This window comes from Lathyrus oleraceus, chromosome 1 (genome assembly GCF_024323335.1).
Source record: "Lathyrus oleraceus cultivar Zhongwan6 chromosome 1, CAAS_Psat_ZW6_1.0, whole genome shotgun sequence".
Lineage (NCBI taxonomy): Eukaryota > Viridiplantae > Streptophyta > Magnoliopsida > Fabales > Fabaceae > Lathyrus > Lathyrus oleraceus.
In genome coordinates, this window is record NC_066579.1 from 454,454,651 (window position 1) to 454,470,085 (window position 15,435).

The window sequence follows — 15,435 nt, forward strand, 5'->3', positions numbered from 1 at the left end:
GTGCTAACGATATAATCAACCACCTTTCCTCGCACAAAATATTTTTGGTCTCTATTGGATTCATACATTTTTGCATAGAAGTTAGACCCAATGGCGAGGTTGGTCATTTCCCCCAAAATTTCATTATATGACTTCCACCTTCTAGATTTAAGATTTTCAAGTGCAATGGGGGTGATCAGATAAAGTATCCTAATCAAAGTTTCTAGCTTGTAGAATGAAACTATTCTTACTAAAACCACGTTTTTTTTTTGGAAATTTTCATCCAATTCTCAATTCTTCCCAAAACTTACTTATATGTTAATTTTCTCAAAAATTTGGTTTACTCTAAATCAACATGACAAAAATTTTTAAAAAAATATTGTTTGAAGGGTTGCCTCCCACCCAACGCTAATTTTACGTCATTAGCTTGATGTCTCACCTCACTAGTTAGGAATAGTACTTCCATTTGTTCCTACCATCAATATTCTCGTTTCTTCATACAATAATTCCTAGTTTAGCTTTTTTCTTTGGTGCAACTAGGTATGGAAGATTTATCCATTATGGGATATCTGATTCATCTCAATTCTTTGCTTCTTTATCTTTTAAAACCATGCCTTTTTAACTCTAAATATATCCCTATTTTGAATTGATGTTTCACGATTGATGCTATCTTCCTCTTCTTCCTTTAGTGGGTAAATATTGTAAATCCGTTTTTATTTCTCCTTTTCTCTAGTTGAAAATGGGGGATATTTTTTAAAACTTTTATTTTTGTTTCATTTTTACATTACACTATGTTGGACCTTCTTCACATTATTTCAAACCATCATACAATTTAATGATAATATTCTCTTTTCAAAATTTTGGTCTGATCTCGCCTGTTTCTAAATTAAAATTAGCTCTCGCAATTCATAGAAAAGGCCTACCCAAAGTTATATAGATCTCTGCTTCTTCTTCATTATCAAGAAATAAAAATCCAACTAGGTAAATAAAGTTCCACATTTTGAGTATATCGCATTCTCTATTATCCCATGAGAGAATATATATGACATGGTTACCAATGTTAGCTTCATGTTAGTTGACTTTTCTTCTTCACCCAATTTCTTTATTATTGAGAGAAATGTCAAACTGACACTTTCCCTAAATCACTTAATGATCATGGAATATGTAGGTTTCCTATGACACAAGAAATAATAAAGCTTTTTGGATATGGTAACTTTCGTGGAAGCTTCCTTTGGTTGATAGCATTGCACCCTTATTATAGGTTAATTTTTATTTACTTATAAGAATTCTAACTTTTGTTAGAAGCTCTTTATAATTACTCGCATATTCTGAAATTTGTTGAAATGCTTCTGAAAAATGGATGTTTACATGTATATTGTTGAATAGTTCAAGGATTGTTTTTTGTATTGGCTTTCAGTAGGATCCTTTTTCTTTAGTGGTGGACACATTAGCTATATAAGAGTTGTAATTTATTTCTCTTTAATTTATCTTCCCTAATCACTCTTGTCACTCCACACTCTTTTTTCTTTTCCTCGCCTTTTTCAACTCTGCTCACTATTTTTTCTTCCTCTCCAACCCTACATTCCATTTTAACATCAATCTTATCTAATGATTTTTATGGTAATGCAGAACATTTTTCCATTTTAGAAAACATACTTTTTCTCAAAATTATAACATAACATATCTTATTTTTATTGGAATTATCCATTGTATTCCCTTCATATTTGTTGGTAGACATAGCTGCATTTTGTTTGGATAATTAGTCAATTTGTGTTTCCAATTTATTTATTGACAGTTCATTATTCTTATTTGAAGTTTCTTGGCCAAGCTGCATGTTTTTAAAATAGTCCTTTGTAACTTGTACGAACTGGCTCAAGGCATCCTTAATTTGAAAATATTTTCTTGCCTATTTATGTTTTTGAGACTGATCTTCGTGTTGTTGTTGTTGTTGTTAATTATTGGGCTTGATTCAAACCTTGACCTTGATTGTCACTCCATCTGAAATTCAGGTGGTTTCTTCATGCAGGATTGTTTGTAGAGAAATGATTATTTCTTTAAAATTTCCGCATGAAATTAGCTTCTTCATCGGGGAATACTTCTAATGTGTATTGGCCATTATCATGACCATCATCATAGTAATTACAAATTAGAGATTGTTATATCTACTTTACTTGATCAAATCCCCTTTGGGGACCTGTTAGTTGTTTGGTCAGGGAATCCAATTGTGCTTTCATTTGTTTGTAGCTTTCTAAGAATGTGTTTTAAGTGTCAAAAAATTTCCTTCTTCTTCTAACATATCTGTCTGATATTGCATGATACTCATTCTAGGCCATAGTCTCGATCAACTCATATACCTCCATATCAAATATTTTTAGCATAATACCTCTTGCTAAAGAATTCAATAAGATTCTTGTTTCTCCTTTAAGAGTCTTGATACCTCTAATGCATCAATCCTTCCATGTTTACCCTAGGAACCCATCTGTCTTCTCTATTTTTCTCCCTTAATCGAGTTCATCTTTTTGCTTCAGTTTGCACTCCCGTGCACTGTCCACTACAGTCTTTCCTCAACTCGACAGAGCAACCCTTAAATCAAGAAAAAACACATCAAAACAAATAAGGGGAGCACATACCCAAGCAAATTACTATAAAAACATCTTAAATGAGCTAACAAAATTCAACTAAAGAGAAATTTAACTAGTAATAAAGAAAGATTAAGGTATGTAATAACTCACAAAATGTGGGTTATCAAGAGCGCACAAAAATTCGGTATACAAGTTTAAAATCCCGCATGAGTAGAAAAATCTGGTAATGCATTTTTACAAGTTAAAAAAACGGTGGATGGAAAAACATGTCAATTTTTTAGAAAACACCATTGCGTATCAATTTTTTTTCCAAAAAGTTGAAAAATATGGTAGTGTAAAATCATCGATTTTTAAAAAATCTTGTGCATTTACCAGACTTTTAGAAGGGCTTCAAAAAACCTGGTAGTGTAATTTTCAACGGTTGAGATTTTGACGACAGTTTTGTATGATTGTGATTGCACTGAAAATTGTCTGTTATCCATAATGAATCCAAAATTGTATAAATATGGATCATGTGTTGTTAAAAAAACATCTTATAATGTCTCAATATTTGTTATGGCAGTTGTGTCCTTCAACGGTGTGAAGTCTCTTATTGATTTTTAGCTACCCAAGGACACCACCACTATCGTTGTTCTAAGATCCTTATTAGTTAATCTGCTACCTCTCGCCGAGAACGGAAAGGTGGGTAAGATCAAGTTTCGTGCACCATGGATTCACACTAAAGGAAATGTGAAATACAAAAAATTGAGTTGGAGATTAATGAAGATTTGAAGGTTATATGGAGAACATTTCATCACAGGCTAACAAAGGGATCAGTCGAGTTGATGCGACAATCACTAGATCTGTCGATGATATAATTAAGATATTGAAACATCCAGAATCATCTATATTGTCTAACTTTTGTTATTTATTATTGTTTTTTTAAGTTATGTAATTGTCTCTGTTAAGTCATGTCAATTGTCATCTGTTAGGTTATGTTAATTGTCAAGTATTAAGTTATGTTAATCCCACCATAATGAAAGTGATGAAGTGTTATCGAATAATTGCACGGTGAAAATAATACAAATAATAATACAAATAATATACAAATAATAAAAAAAGTAATAATAATGTCTACACAAGTCCCCCACGGGCTATGTGTGTTGTATGCAATACAAAAGTATAAACCTCATCATCTAGGTTTACAAAACCCATGAGGTTATCCATAATGAATGTCATCATTTATATACTCTACTGGTCATCCACATAGGTGGAGGTCGTGGCACGTCATCAAAAGACCCCCCAACATAAGAAGGTCTAACACCATCTACATGCTTAATTGGTGGAATGATATGAGAGTGTGATACAGTAAGGTACCACTCTAAGTAGCCATTCATACATAACACAGGGAATTACGCCTCCACTGCATGATCTGCAATGGTATGGGCAGAGCTAACAACATTACCCATAAGCCATCTATCAATGCCCTCAGATGGAACAAGGAATGGTTGTGGGATGTCCTAGACATACCCAAACTAACGCATACACCTCTCAAGTAAGTGTCTAGCCACTAAGGTCTTCCATCGCAGATTACCAGAAAAAGGGAAGTGTCATCAAACTCCAGATGCACTATATGGTCTGTGTGGAGTGTTATGATGACATCATTTATAGTCAACATATTAATTCTTTTCATGTACTCCAAAATACCATTTGGGTGTGCATGTCTGGCCTTCCATCTCTTGGCCTGTGTGAAGCCAGTTGTGGTAGGAATAACCCGCCTCTCACAAATGGATGGGAAATGCTTGTATATCCAACACTACACAAGAACCTAGGAAAATTAACAAATTTCATAAATAAGAACTAAATTAATACTAACTTTGTTCCTTTATATAAAAGACAACTCACTTTTTGGATTCATTGAATAATCAGTGTATCTAGTATATAAACCGACTAAATACATTAGTTATTCAATGAACTTAAAAAATGAATTGTCTCTTATATAAAGGAATGAAGATAGTAAGAAATAATAAATTTATAAACCTAAAATAAACTCATATAATTGGCAAGCTGCCTCTTGTGAGAATCACTCGGTGCTACTCTTCTCGCTCGAACATAGTAGTCCTCGATGTTATCTTCCCTCACACGAACCCTATTTGCAGCTTTGTCACGTTGCCTAGACACAATCATCCTGTCTGATCCTTTATTCTTCAAGGGAAAAATGATGAAATATAATCTACCATATTTTTTAAAAATTCAGAAATCAACATGGTTTCCTGGATTTTTCGAAATATTCAGTTAACCATCTCAAAAGTTTCTTCTACCAGTATTTTTTTTTGGAAAATCTAGTATGTCTGTATGTAATTTTGCCAAAACTTTCAAAATAACCAGTAGAAATGCAGGCAATTTTATCGAATTTTTCAAAATATCCAATCAAACACATGCATTTTTACCAGAATTTTAAAAATATATGGTAAAAATGCATGAGAAACATGAGTTTTTACCGAACATTTTAAAATTCCGATAAAAATGCACTTTTTAAAAAAATGGTATAAAACTAAAGTTATTGGTAACATTGTATACATACTTGGAAAAAATTGGTAGTTGACTAAAAAATTACGGTAAGACGCACAACTTTTTGAAAAATTCAAAATGTTAAAAATGGATAGTGAAATGAGTTTTTAATAGGCAAGGGTAATATAGTAAAGCACATCATTTCGGGGGTGCCAGGTTTAAATGTAGAGTGACAGGTAAAAATGTCGTCGGTATGCATATGAAAAATAAATTCTTTTTTTATTTTTATAAGTTCACAACCTTCTCTTTACGGTGTACTTAAGGGCTTACCCATTATAAAAGGGGATTTCTTAATGAACCCTATATGTTTCTTAGCCATCATGCTAAAATATTTAATTGTCCCTGAATTTTGGAGATGCATTTACGGGTGCACCAATTATGATTGATCGTTAAAATATTCTGGAGATGCATCTCCGTTTCTTTTCAAAAGTTACATCTCTGTAACATATTAGAATAACATGTTTCATGTTATGTTTTGTTTACGCGTATTCAGATGAAGATTTATAAGTATTATGTATCATGTTATGTGACGAGATTTAAACCATACAACTGATATACAAAGAATGATGTGCATAGATTAAGATGGTTCAAAAATATCATATATAAATAAAAGATGAATAAATGGCAAAAAAGTAGAGAACAACGATAAAGAAGCATGATATTAAAATAGAATACAATCCATAGTATTACTATTATATACTAATATACTACTGTGTATGTCGGAATGCATCCCCTCTTCCTCCTCGACCATCAATCCTCCGTCCACCGGTGTTATCTTCAGTATATCAATGCCCCTCATGCCTCCGTCATTATGGCATATAGGACCTGTCTCACATCACACCCATCAGAGAAGATACCTCTGTCAATGCATGCCTGCACAATCTCTATAATGCAACAACGTCTAGGCAAGACATCCTCAACATGATCTAACGGTTCCTGCTCCTTCTCTAGTATCTCTTGATGAGCTGGCCTAGGTGGGTCTTCTGGAGCAGCATGCACCATATACGAAAAATCTGACACCCTAAAGAACCACCTTATGTACCCGCCCACATAGCTCCAATCGCCAGTGCTATGGTACTCAGTGCCTTCTTCGGTACCATATGACTCTCATAATCATCAAACATGTCATACATCTGTCAAAACAGGAGGAATAGAGACAATAGGGTGTCTAGGAATCGTCTGAGTGTAGCTGAACTGCCGCATGATGCACTCGGGAAAATGGGAAGCAGTGAGAAGTGATATGCAAGCCAACCATCAAGAGTATAGTATTATCTTATCAAATGGTTGTGTCTCACAGTGATCGACATAGCTATTGAAGTGCATATGGTCGGTAACCAAGCAGTCAAGATACACTTTGAACGGATCAGTCACCTAGTTCCCTCTGAGATGGGCAAATGTAGTAGCACGCAAGATATCTTCAGTGTAATTCGATACACTCACCCAGTCGAAGATGCACGGGAAGTGTTGGAAGATTCAAGCCTGAAAAGTTTGGAACACACGAATCATAAGCAATGGTATTGTAAAGATAAAATGAAAATGATACAAAAAGATTAAAAGTCCAATAAATATTACAGTGAGTAGTGTGATGTTGCCTGTGACTTGCTTCGTCTTCCACCTACAACCCTCTGATAACTTTGAGTATAAGTAAACCATGAAGGTGACAATAAACACAAGAAAGTGGGAGGGGGGGGGGGGGGGTGAATTGAGTTTTTAAAAATAAAAGTTTTTTCAAAATCAACTCAATCGAACAAGAAAAGTAACAAAGTTATTTTTATACTGGTTCGTTTTTAACGAAACTACCTCCAGTCCACCCTACCAATGTGATTCCGCCTTCTCAACAAGGAGATAATCCACTATAACTGAAACTGATTATAGACACCACAAAGACAAATTATCTTTTTCTTCTTGAGTCTATCTAACTAAAACCTAGTCACTAAAGGAAACCGCACAAACAAATTTGATATTTACAAGGTGTGTTTACAAGTATTGCTTCTAAGAAAACATATTAGCACCAAATTAATACAATGAATATCTCACATAATAATGAGCAACAACTCTTGTGTGTTTACAAAGACTATACACATAAAATATATACTTCAGCAAAACAGCGTGTGTATGAGCGTATTATTGCACAGTGAATTAAGAACTAGCATTAGCAGCCTCTTCCAATCTTCCAAGTCTCCTTTATATAGGAAGTTAAAAGATCAGTTAGAGGGTAGAATTGGAATAGAAAATTGCATTTGTCTTTTTGTGTAATGGTTTGTATATAGGAGACAAAATAGTACAATAATATTATCCTTAGCCCACAAAATCAGCATAGTAGAGGAAAGGGTGATCTTGTATTGTGTACTATTTTTCTGACACAAAACCTTTTGATTTTATCTTCTAATATTCAGAGGCTTCTGATGAAATGATGTTAAAGCATGCTTAAAAGGATCAAGATACTAGTTGACAAAATCTCCAGAACTCCGGTCTTCAGAGTCTTGACACAGTTCCTCAGAACTTGGTCTTTAGAGTCTTCAAATCTTGTTCTTCAAAATCTTCAAAACTTGAGAGTAGAGTCATGAAGGATGAAAGTCCTTCATGGGCTCTTCAATCAAAGTCACAGTAAGAAGTTTTAGCACAAACGTTCATCAGAATCGTTGTTTAAGAGCTTTCTAGAACTTGACAACATCTTGTAAAGCACTTGTATCTCTTCAGAGTTAGAGTGTGTTGATTCCAGAATCTGATGACATCACACGTCGATGCTTCAGAGTTAGAACCTGCTAGCAAAAGCTACATACTAGATAAAAACCATTAGTGTACAAAATTGTTCTCTAAGAAGCAATGCATTATTATCATCAAAACTAAAGGTCAGATGTAGAACCAAATATTGTTCTTACAAACCAAATAAGCGCCCCCTCAGTTGTACTCATGGATCTGCTCGAAATCTTGGAAGTACTGTAGGTAGAAGACATCTATATAAGTGGCACTCTTGTCCATAAAAATAACAGTGCCAACCAAATATAGCAGGTATGCTCTCAAAGCATGTGCTTGGTGGAGCCTCACCTGCTCTTCATCACCTATAGCCTTATATGCTCTCTAGAGCTCATATGTATATACCGTTTTTTAGGTTTTTAAATCTAGCATGAGCCCACTGGTCCTATCCAACTCCTGCATCGCCTCCCCTGGGTCAGCCCCTAGATAATCTACCATCATCTCGAGTGCCTCGTCTTTTCTAATCCTTCCATGATCTAGGAGTCTCCGCCTGATCCGAAGATGTAGCAAACACGACACATCATCGAGTGTGATAAACATCTTACCAAGTGGGAGGTGAAATGATGAGGTATTCGAGTGTCATGTCTCCACGAATGCATTAAGCATCTCATAGTTACTCGTAACATAACTAGTCATGCACAAGTCCTTCAGGATAGATAAGGATAAAATAACCTGAAACCAATCCTCATTCAGTTGAGACAAGCTAGTAATCTTCCGCATGTGGTTAATAAACTTCAGCGGATCACAGTCTTGAAAAAAATCAATGTCACAAACTTGTTAATTAAAATAAACGTAATTTAAAAAGAATGAATCTAACAAATGCTACCTCTCAGTCCCATATATGTTTGGCAGTATGGTCTGGGTACATAAGCAATAGTGATAAATCTACAGGCCTCCTTCAAATTCCTTTGGCTTAGCAACCGCAACAACCTCACCCTCTAGAGCTGGCACTAGATCAACACCATCAACAGTAGGAGGTGGAAGTGGTTCCTTGGGTACCACTGGTGACTCGGGTACCTCAGGCGCTTGAATAGGTGAAACCCGACGCCTACAGAAGGATGGAGGGAGTGATGTGTCGGTAGGTGAAACTCGTCTTCTATGGGAAGAACAAGATGGAGAAGCATGAACCCTAGAAGTAGATGGCTCTGCATGGACAGAGGGACCATGAGCCTCCGAAACCTTCTGACTCTTCTCCCACCACACTGATGCAAGTTGTGCAAACCTCTTGTGCCTCAGTCGATCATGCCTATCATCCATTATACCTATAAGTTAAAGTAAAGCAGACAATTAGTGCAAGCATACAACACCACAAGCAACAAAAACAAACAAAAAAATAAAAGAGAAAATTCTGTAGATGCATCTCAGGTTGCTGGGAAAATAAAACGTTGAAAAATTTCGAAGATCCATCTCCGAAATTTTCTGCAACTCAGAAGCCACGTCAATGGTGACAATGCAGACATGGAAACGAAAAAATACAACCTTGATAATCATTTTCAACTAACTATCATGTTTTATACTATGTCTAAACTATCAATCATCCAATTTCTACTCATTTCCTAACTTATACATCAATTTCTACTCATTTACACAAACTCAAAAACTATTGAAAACATAAAAAAAAAAAAACTTATAATTTTTCACTTTGCTTTAGTGTTAGAAGATGTTTCTGATATTGCTTGAAGTTTGTTTGACATTGGTTGCTTGATTTTGGACTTCTTGATGAGAATAAATTTAAGAGTGTGGAGTGTTTTTTTTTTAAATATGAGAAATGAGGGAGAGGAAGGGTTTTGGCATGATACAAGCTCCAAATCGTTCCGGAGATGCTTCTCCGACATTATTCTGTCGATGCATTTTCGAAATATTTTAATATTAACTTAGGATTGGGTACGTTCGGAGGTGCATCTTCAAAATCTGATGGCATTTAAGTATTTTCGTGTGGTGACTTAAAAATATATAGGGCGCATTAAGAAATTCCCTTATAAAATACAAATTAAACTTAAACTTGTCTCGTACGAAGTGGCAAGTAGGACTCTTAAAAAACTACGAACTGAACTGAACCGCTGAATCTAACCGAACTGAAGTTAAAATAATTGAATTATGTTTACTTAATGAATCAAACCATATTGTACAAACAATTCTAGAACCAGATCATATGACAAATAAATTGAACCAAAATTAAAATTGAACCAAATCGAAACTGAAAATAAAAAAATATTAAAAATAACTTTTAATTTTTTAAAAAATTTAAAAAATATTTTAGCAGTTCGATTCTTTACCAAATAGTTTGGTTTAAAAAAATTATCTTCTAAGAGTTCGGTACGATTCGGAATTTCAAAATTGTATACCAAATCAATAATTCAAATTCGATTTGATTTGATTATATCTAAATTGAAATAGTTTGGTTCGATTTTAAATAAACTTTTATCATAATTTTGTTCGATGAACGGTTCCATGACAGCCCTAGTGACTAGTAAGATTTTTTTCTTGATAATAATTATAGGCAAAATTGATAGATATTCGCACCAAAAATATGGTTAAGAAAAACAGCCCTTAATTTTAATGAATAACAATTTTGTAACATGTCAATTGAAAATATTTATTTGTCTAAGTTCAATAGTTAGAGAGCATGATATACATAACACGTTAAAGGAATATGTGATACTGACTTAGACTTTACACCACGTCTCTAGGAATGAACGTGTAACGTCTCTATCCCCATAGTTAAATATATCTAGTTAACATATTTACCCACATAACTACAAAATATTTATCACATCACATAGCCAACTTCCACAAAAAAACAATTCTATTTTTGTAATTGTCCATAGAGAGGAGACTTTACGTTTTCTTGTTCACGTGATTACATTACTATATACCAGTTTCTTTCTTTGATGTTGATTTTCTTCTTGAAAAGGCAAATAAAGCAATATATATTAAGGCCAAGAAATGCCGATGAAAAGTTACACTATAGAATCTCAAGGCACGTAGGCCTTTTCACGTTGAACGACAAACACTTAAAACAAATTAGCCAAAATACCAGTTGAAAAAATGCCCATACAAGTTGATTAAATCTTCAGTAGGAAAGGTGATTGGAATTCATAGGCACTATAAGCCAACATATACTTTTATAAAGTCGAAGACTCTAGTAACTAGTTGATTTGTAGGGTATCATTATCTTGTTTAGAATAAAAACTATTCATGTATCCTTGTTTAGAATAAAAACTATTCATGTATCGATCCACAAAGAATTTCATTAAATGAATTATATTTTAACAAGTGGACGTCTCGGAATTCCAAAGACCGAGTTGTTAAGGACGAGTAGGAAGGAACAATAATGTCGAGTTGTATAAATATGAACAATTCAGATTCCGGTTAAGGGGAGTGTTGGTATATGACATGAACATGTCGAGTCCGGTCCTATAAAAGCGCTGGTAGACAACGTGAGCAAGTTGGGCCCGGTCTCTTGAGGGTGTTAGAAGACGGCATGAACGGTCTCATATAACGGTTACAAATCAACTCCATGATTGCATGAGTTTCAGAAAATGATGGATGTGATGTTACATGATAGTTAAAGAAGATGGGGGACGTTATCAAATATCACTTAAACACGAGATCCGAAGGGATGTTACTTAAGTGATCCTTATGTATAAATGGGGCTTTTCATCGTGGAGGAAGACAGACAACAAAGACCCCAGACCCCCTACAGAGGGGACGATTGTGATATCACCTTGCTCGCCTTAAGGAGATTAATCAAATAGTGTTTATCAGGAATATTTGACACCCACCGTGGGGCCTCGATAAAACTTTCTCAAACCTCACAAAACAACACATTTCACCATAGCAATATGATGTCTGGATCATCTTCTAGCAGAAGTGAACCTCGCACCCCACCAAACATGACACAACTCCTTACCATTGTAGAGAATTTGCCTCATCATAATGAATCTTTGCAGGAAAGTGTCCACACACTACATCAGTCACAAAACACTAAGAAAGATGAAGAGGAAAAGGAGGAGCTTCTTGATCCTCAACCTCTTTTTGAGGTAATTTGGGGCGATCAAGTCCCAGAAAACTTCAAACCACCACCTTTGTCGTCCTTCGATGGAAAAAGTGATCCTCAAGAGCACAATATCAATTAACAATCAAATAGAAATAGTCGGGGCTTCCGACTCCTTAAAATGCAAGCTTATGGTGGGAACGTTCAAAGATGTGGTATTATGTTGGTATATGAGTCTGCCCAGATTATCAATTATCGGTTACCAAGATCTAACCAGAAAGATGGTGCAAAATTTCTCCGCCAGCAAACATAGAAAGGTGACTACCACCAGCTTGTTAAACGTCCTCAAGGGACCCTTCGAATCTCTCCGAGAAGACATGGCGTGGTTCAATGAATAGACTATAAAAGTCTCCCATCCAAATCAAGAGATGTTCGTAGGAGCCTTCTAAAACAACTTAATGATCGTCCATTTCAATGAATCGTTTCTACAAAAGATGGCCACCAGCATGGCGGAAGTAATAAATAAAGAAGAATGTTATATCAAGGGGAGGAAAATAACATGGGAAAAGATCCCGAGATGCTAAAGAAAAGACACAATCTAGGCATGACGAATCCGGGCCCAGAAAAGAACATCACAAGTAGGGGTCGAGGGAAAGGTCGACGATAAAACCTTCCTGGACGACACTACTTATGGAAACTAATTTGGTGGTTCAATGGGTGATGAATCATATATTCTTACCTTGCTCAAGAACATGTGTGTTGAGCAACGTGAGTGCCACGAAGAGGATTCACGTAGGCGTGATGAGTTTGAAATTGCTCAACCGGAGCATTTCAGAGAAGTTCATGAACACATAACAACCCATGGCAATAATTTCAACAGTTTTGCCTCGTATTCTATGAAGCAATTCAATGAGATTCGTCAAAACATGGCTTCCAACTACGCTACAACTCAAGCTGGTATCTGGGATATGATTTGTGACCAAAATGACAATCACCACCACTATCAACAATTCTATGGGGAAATGTGTGAATTCTTGGATTATGAGTATGATGGTGAAGGTGTTTCTTGATACAAGGGTAGGAGACCTGAAATTCAGGATCGTAGAGGTTGAGGTCATGGTCGTGGTCATTAGTTAGGTTTTCTTGTGGGCAACGCCTCTTATGCATGCATTTATATTTCCATGTCTTTATGTTTATTTTGTTATTTTATTGTGACCTTATGACAACTATGCTATGAATTTCATCTATTTTTGTTTGTTTGGTTATGTATTTATGTTTATGATTTGGTCCACTTAGACGTAATTCTATGTTAGTGCACGTTTTTGTTGGATCTTTTACTCTTTGCAACGCCTCTGGGTGATTTATATGTTGTTGTGTATTTTCAATGATACTTCACACGTTTTCCGTCTTTGTCTCTTTTTGATGCACATATTCAGGGGGAGCTTTGATAAAGACACCAAGTGCTTAGTAAGGTTTTCCATAATAAAAAAAAGGGAGTAAATGAGTGCACTATTCTCTTAGATATGTTTTGAATGATATCAAAACTATGTCACTTAGTACTTTGTGTATATTGGATCTTATTGTCTATGTCTAGATGTGAATCATCATAGTAGGACACTTTAAGATCATATTAAATAGGTCATTACAAGTTAAAATTATGTTTTTCATGAAAAATGAGTCAATGGGTCGATATAAATGACTATGTACCAATACATACTAAATGAGTTTTTAAAGAAAATGATTATGACTTTAATGTATCGATACATAGGTCACATGGGTCGATACAAAATACGAAGGAGTCGACTCATTCTCATTTGGAGTCGACTCCATCTGAAAGGCTTTTTCAAATAAGCATCACTGCCTTTAATGTATCGAGACATTGATGGTATGGGTCGACACGAATGATTCAACTCCCTCGTGCTCGGAGTCGACTCCTACTGAAGAACTTTTTAACATAATATTCGCTTCCCTTAATGTATCGACTCCTTATGGTTATGTGTCGACTCCTTAGCATTATGTATTGACTCATCCAAATTTGAAGTCAATGCATTCAATTCATTTTGCAAAACTTATAATTCTCACTACAAATATGTTTTGTTTGTTATTCTTTACACACACGTGAAGATATATAAATATGTATTCATGCATCATTTCTAATATAGAAACCAAGAACAAACTTAGAAATTTCTCTTCATCTTCAATCTTTTTCTTCATACATTCAACAATTACGCATAATCATTTTTGTTGATTCTTATCTAGAATAGATTGATAAGGTTTAATTTAGGATTGTTGTAATCATAAATGGGTTGAGTATTCTTTGGGGGGTTCTTTGATAAAACCAGTTAGGTGTTTTCCTCCAAGATCAAGGTTGATTTGGGGTTTTTTGCACAAGTCTTTGCATTTGGATTCAGCCGAGTAAAAGCTTTGAAGAACGGGGGTTCTGTCAAAGGAGTAGCGGTAACCGTAGGATCATTTGAAAGGCTTGGTACAAGATTTCGTAATGAGGATTCACTCGAGTGAAAGCTTTGAAGAACGGGAGGTTCGGTCAAAGGAGTAACGGTAACTAGAGGATCGAATTGGAAGTCTTGGGTCACTTGATCTTGCTTAAGATCAAGGAGAGAGAAAAAGTTATGATCAACATCAAACATAGGGTTTGAGAGTTTGGATTTCTACTTTTTCTCTTGTAAACTACACTTGCAAAGATTAATTTCAGATATCTCAATTCTATTTGGAATTGGGGACAGACGTACCCATAGTGAGGACAATTGGGGAATTTCCTAAACAAATCTTGGTGTTCTCTCTCTGTCTCTGTGTGTGTGTGTGTGTGTATCTCTCCCTCTCTCTCTCTCTCTCTCTCTCTCTCTCTCACACACACACACACACACACACACACACACATACACACACACACACACACACACACACACACACACACACACAAACACTCTTTACATTTTGATATTGAACTTAAAGTGCAAATTTGATTAGTTGAAAATTTTGTCTGTGTAGAAGTATTTCATACTATTTTTGTAAGAATATTGTAATCTAAACATTGCAATTTTATTTTCATATTATCAACACAAAGGAAAATAAGGTTGGTGTTTATTGCACACCAAGTGTTCGATAAATTGTTTGCACCTTAAGTGTTCGATAAATTATCTTTATCAATTTTAGTTATATATATTCATTGGAAAGTAATTATCATTGTGTGATTTTATTCAAACATATTTTGTAATACATATTGATTCACTTTCTCATCATTAGTATATGTTTCCTTACGGTTTAAACGCATATTTGTTTCTTTCGATAACAGTTCGGGATAGATGAGTGTAGATCTGGAATTTCTTCTGTTTGCCCTAGTAAATATTTTAAAACATAATTTTTAATCACAAAAATTTTATTGTGATTTATTCACCCCATAGATCATTGCCTTTGTCTAACACCAAAATGACTGAAGTGTTCACCTCTAGATCACTATCAAGAAGGTCTATAAATATCTTAAAAGGATATGGCATCCCTTTCCTTAAGAGTAGATGGGAATAATCATTGTAAAGGTGTTACAATTATACT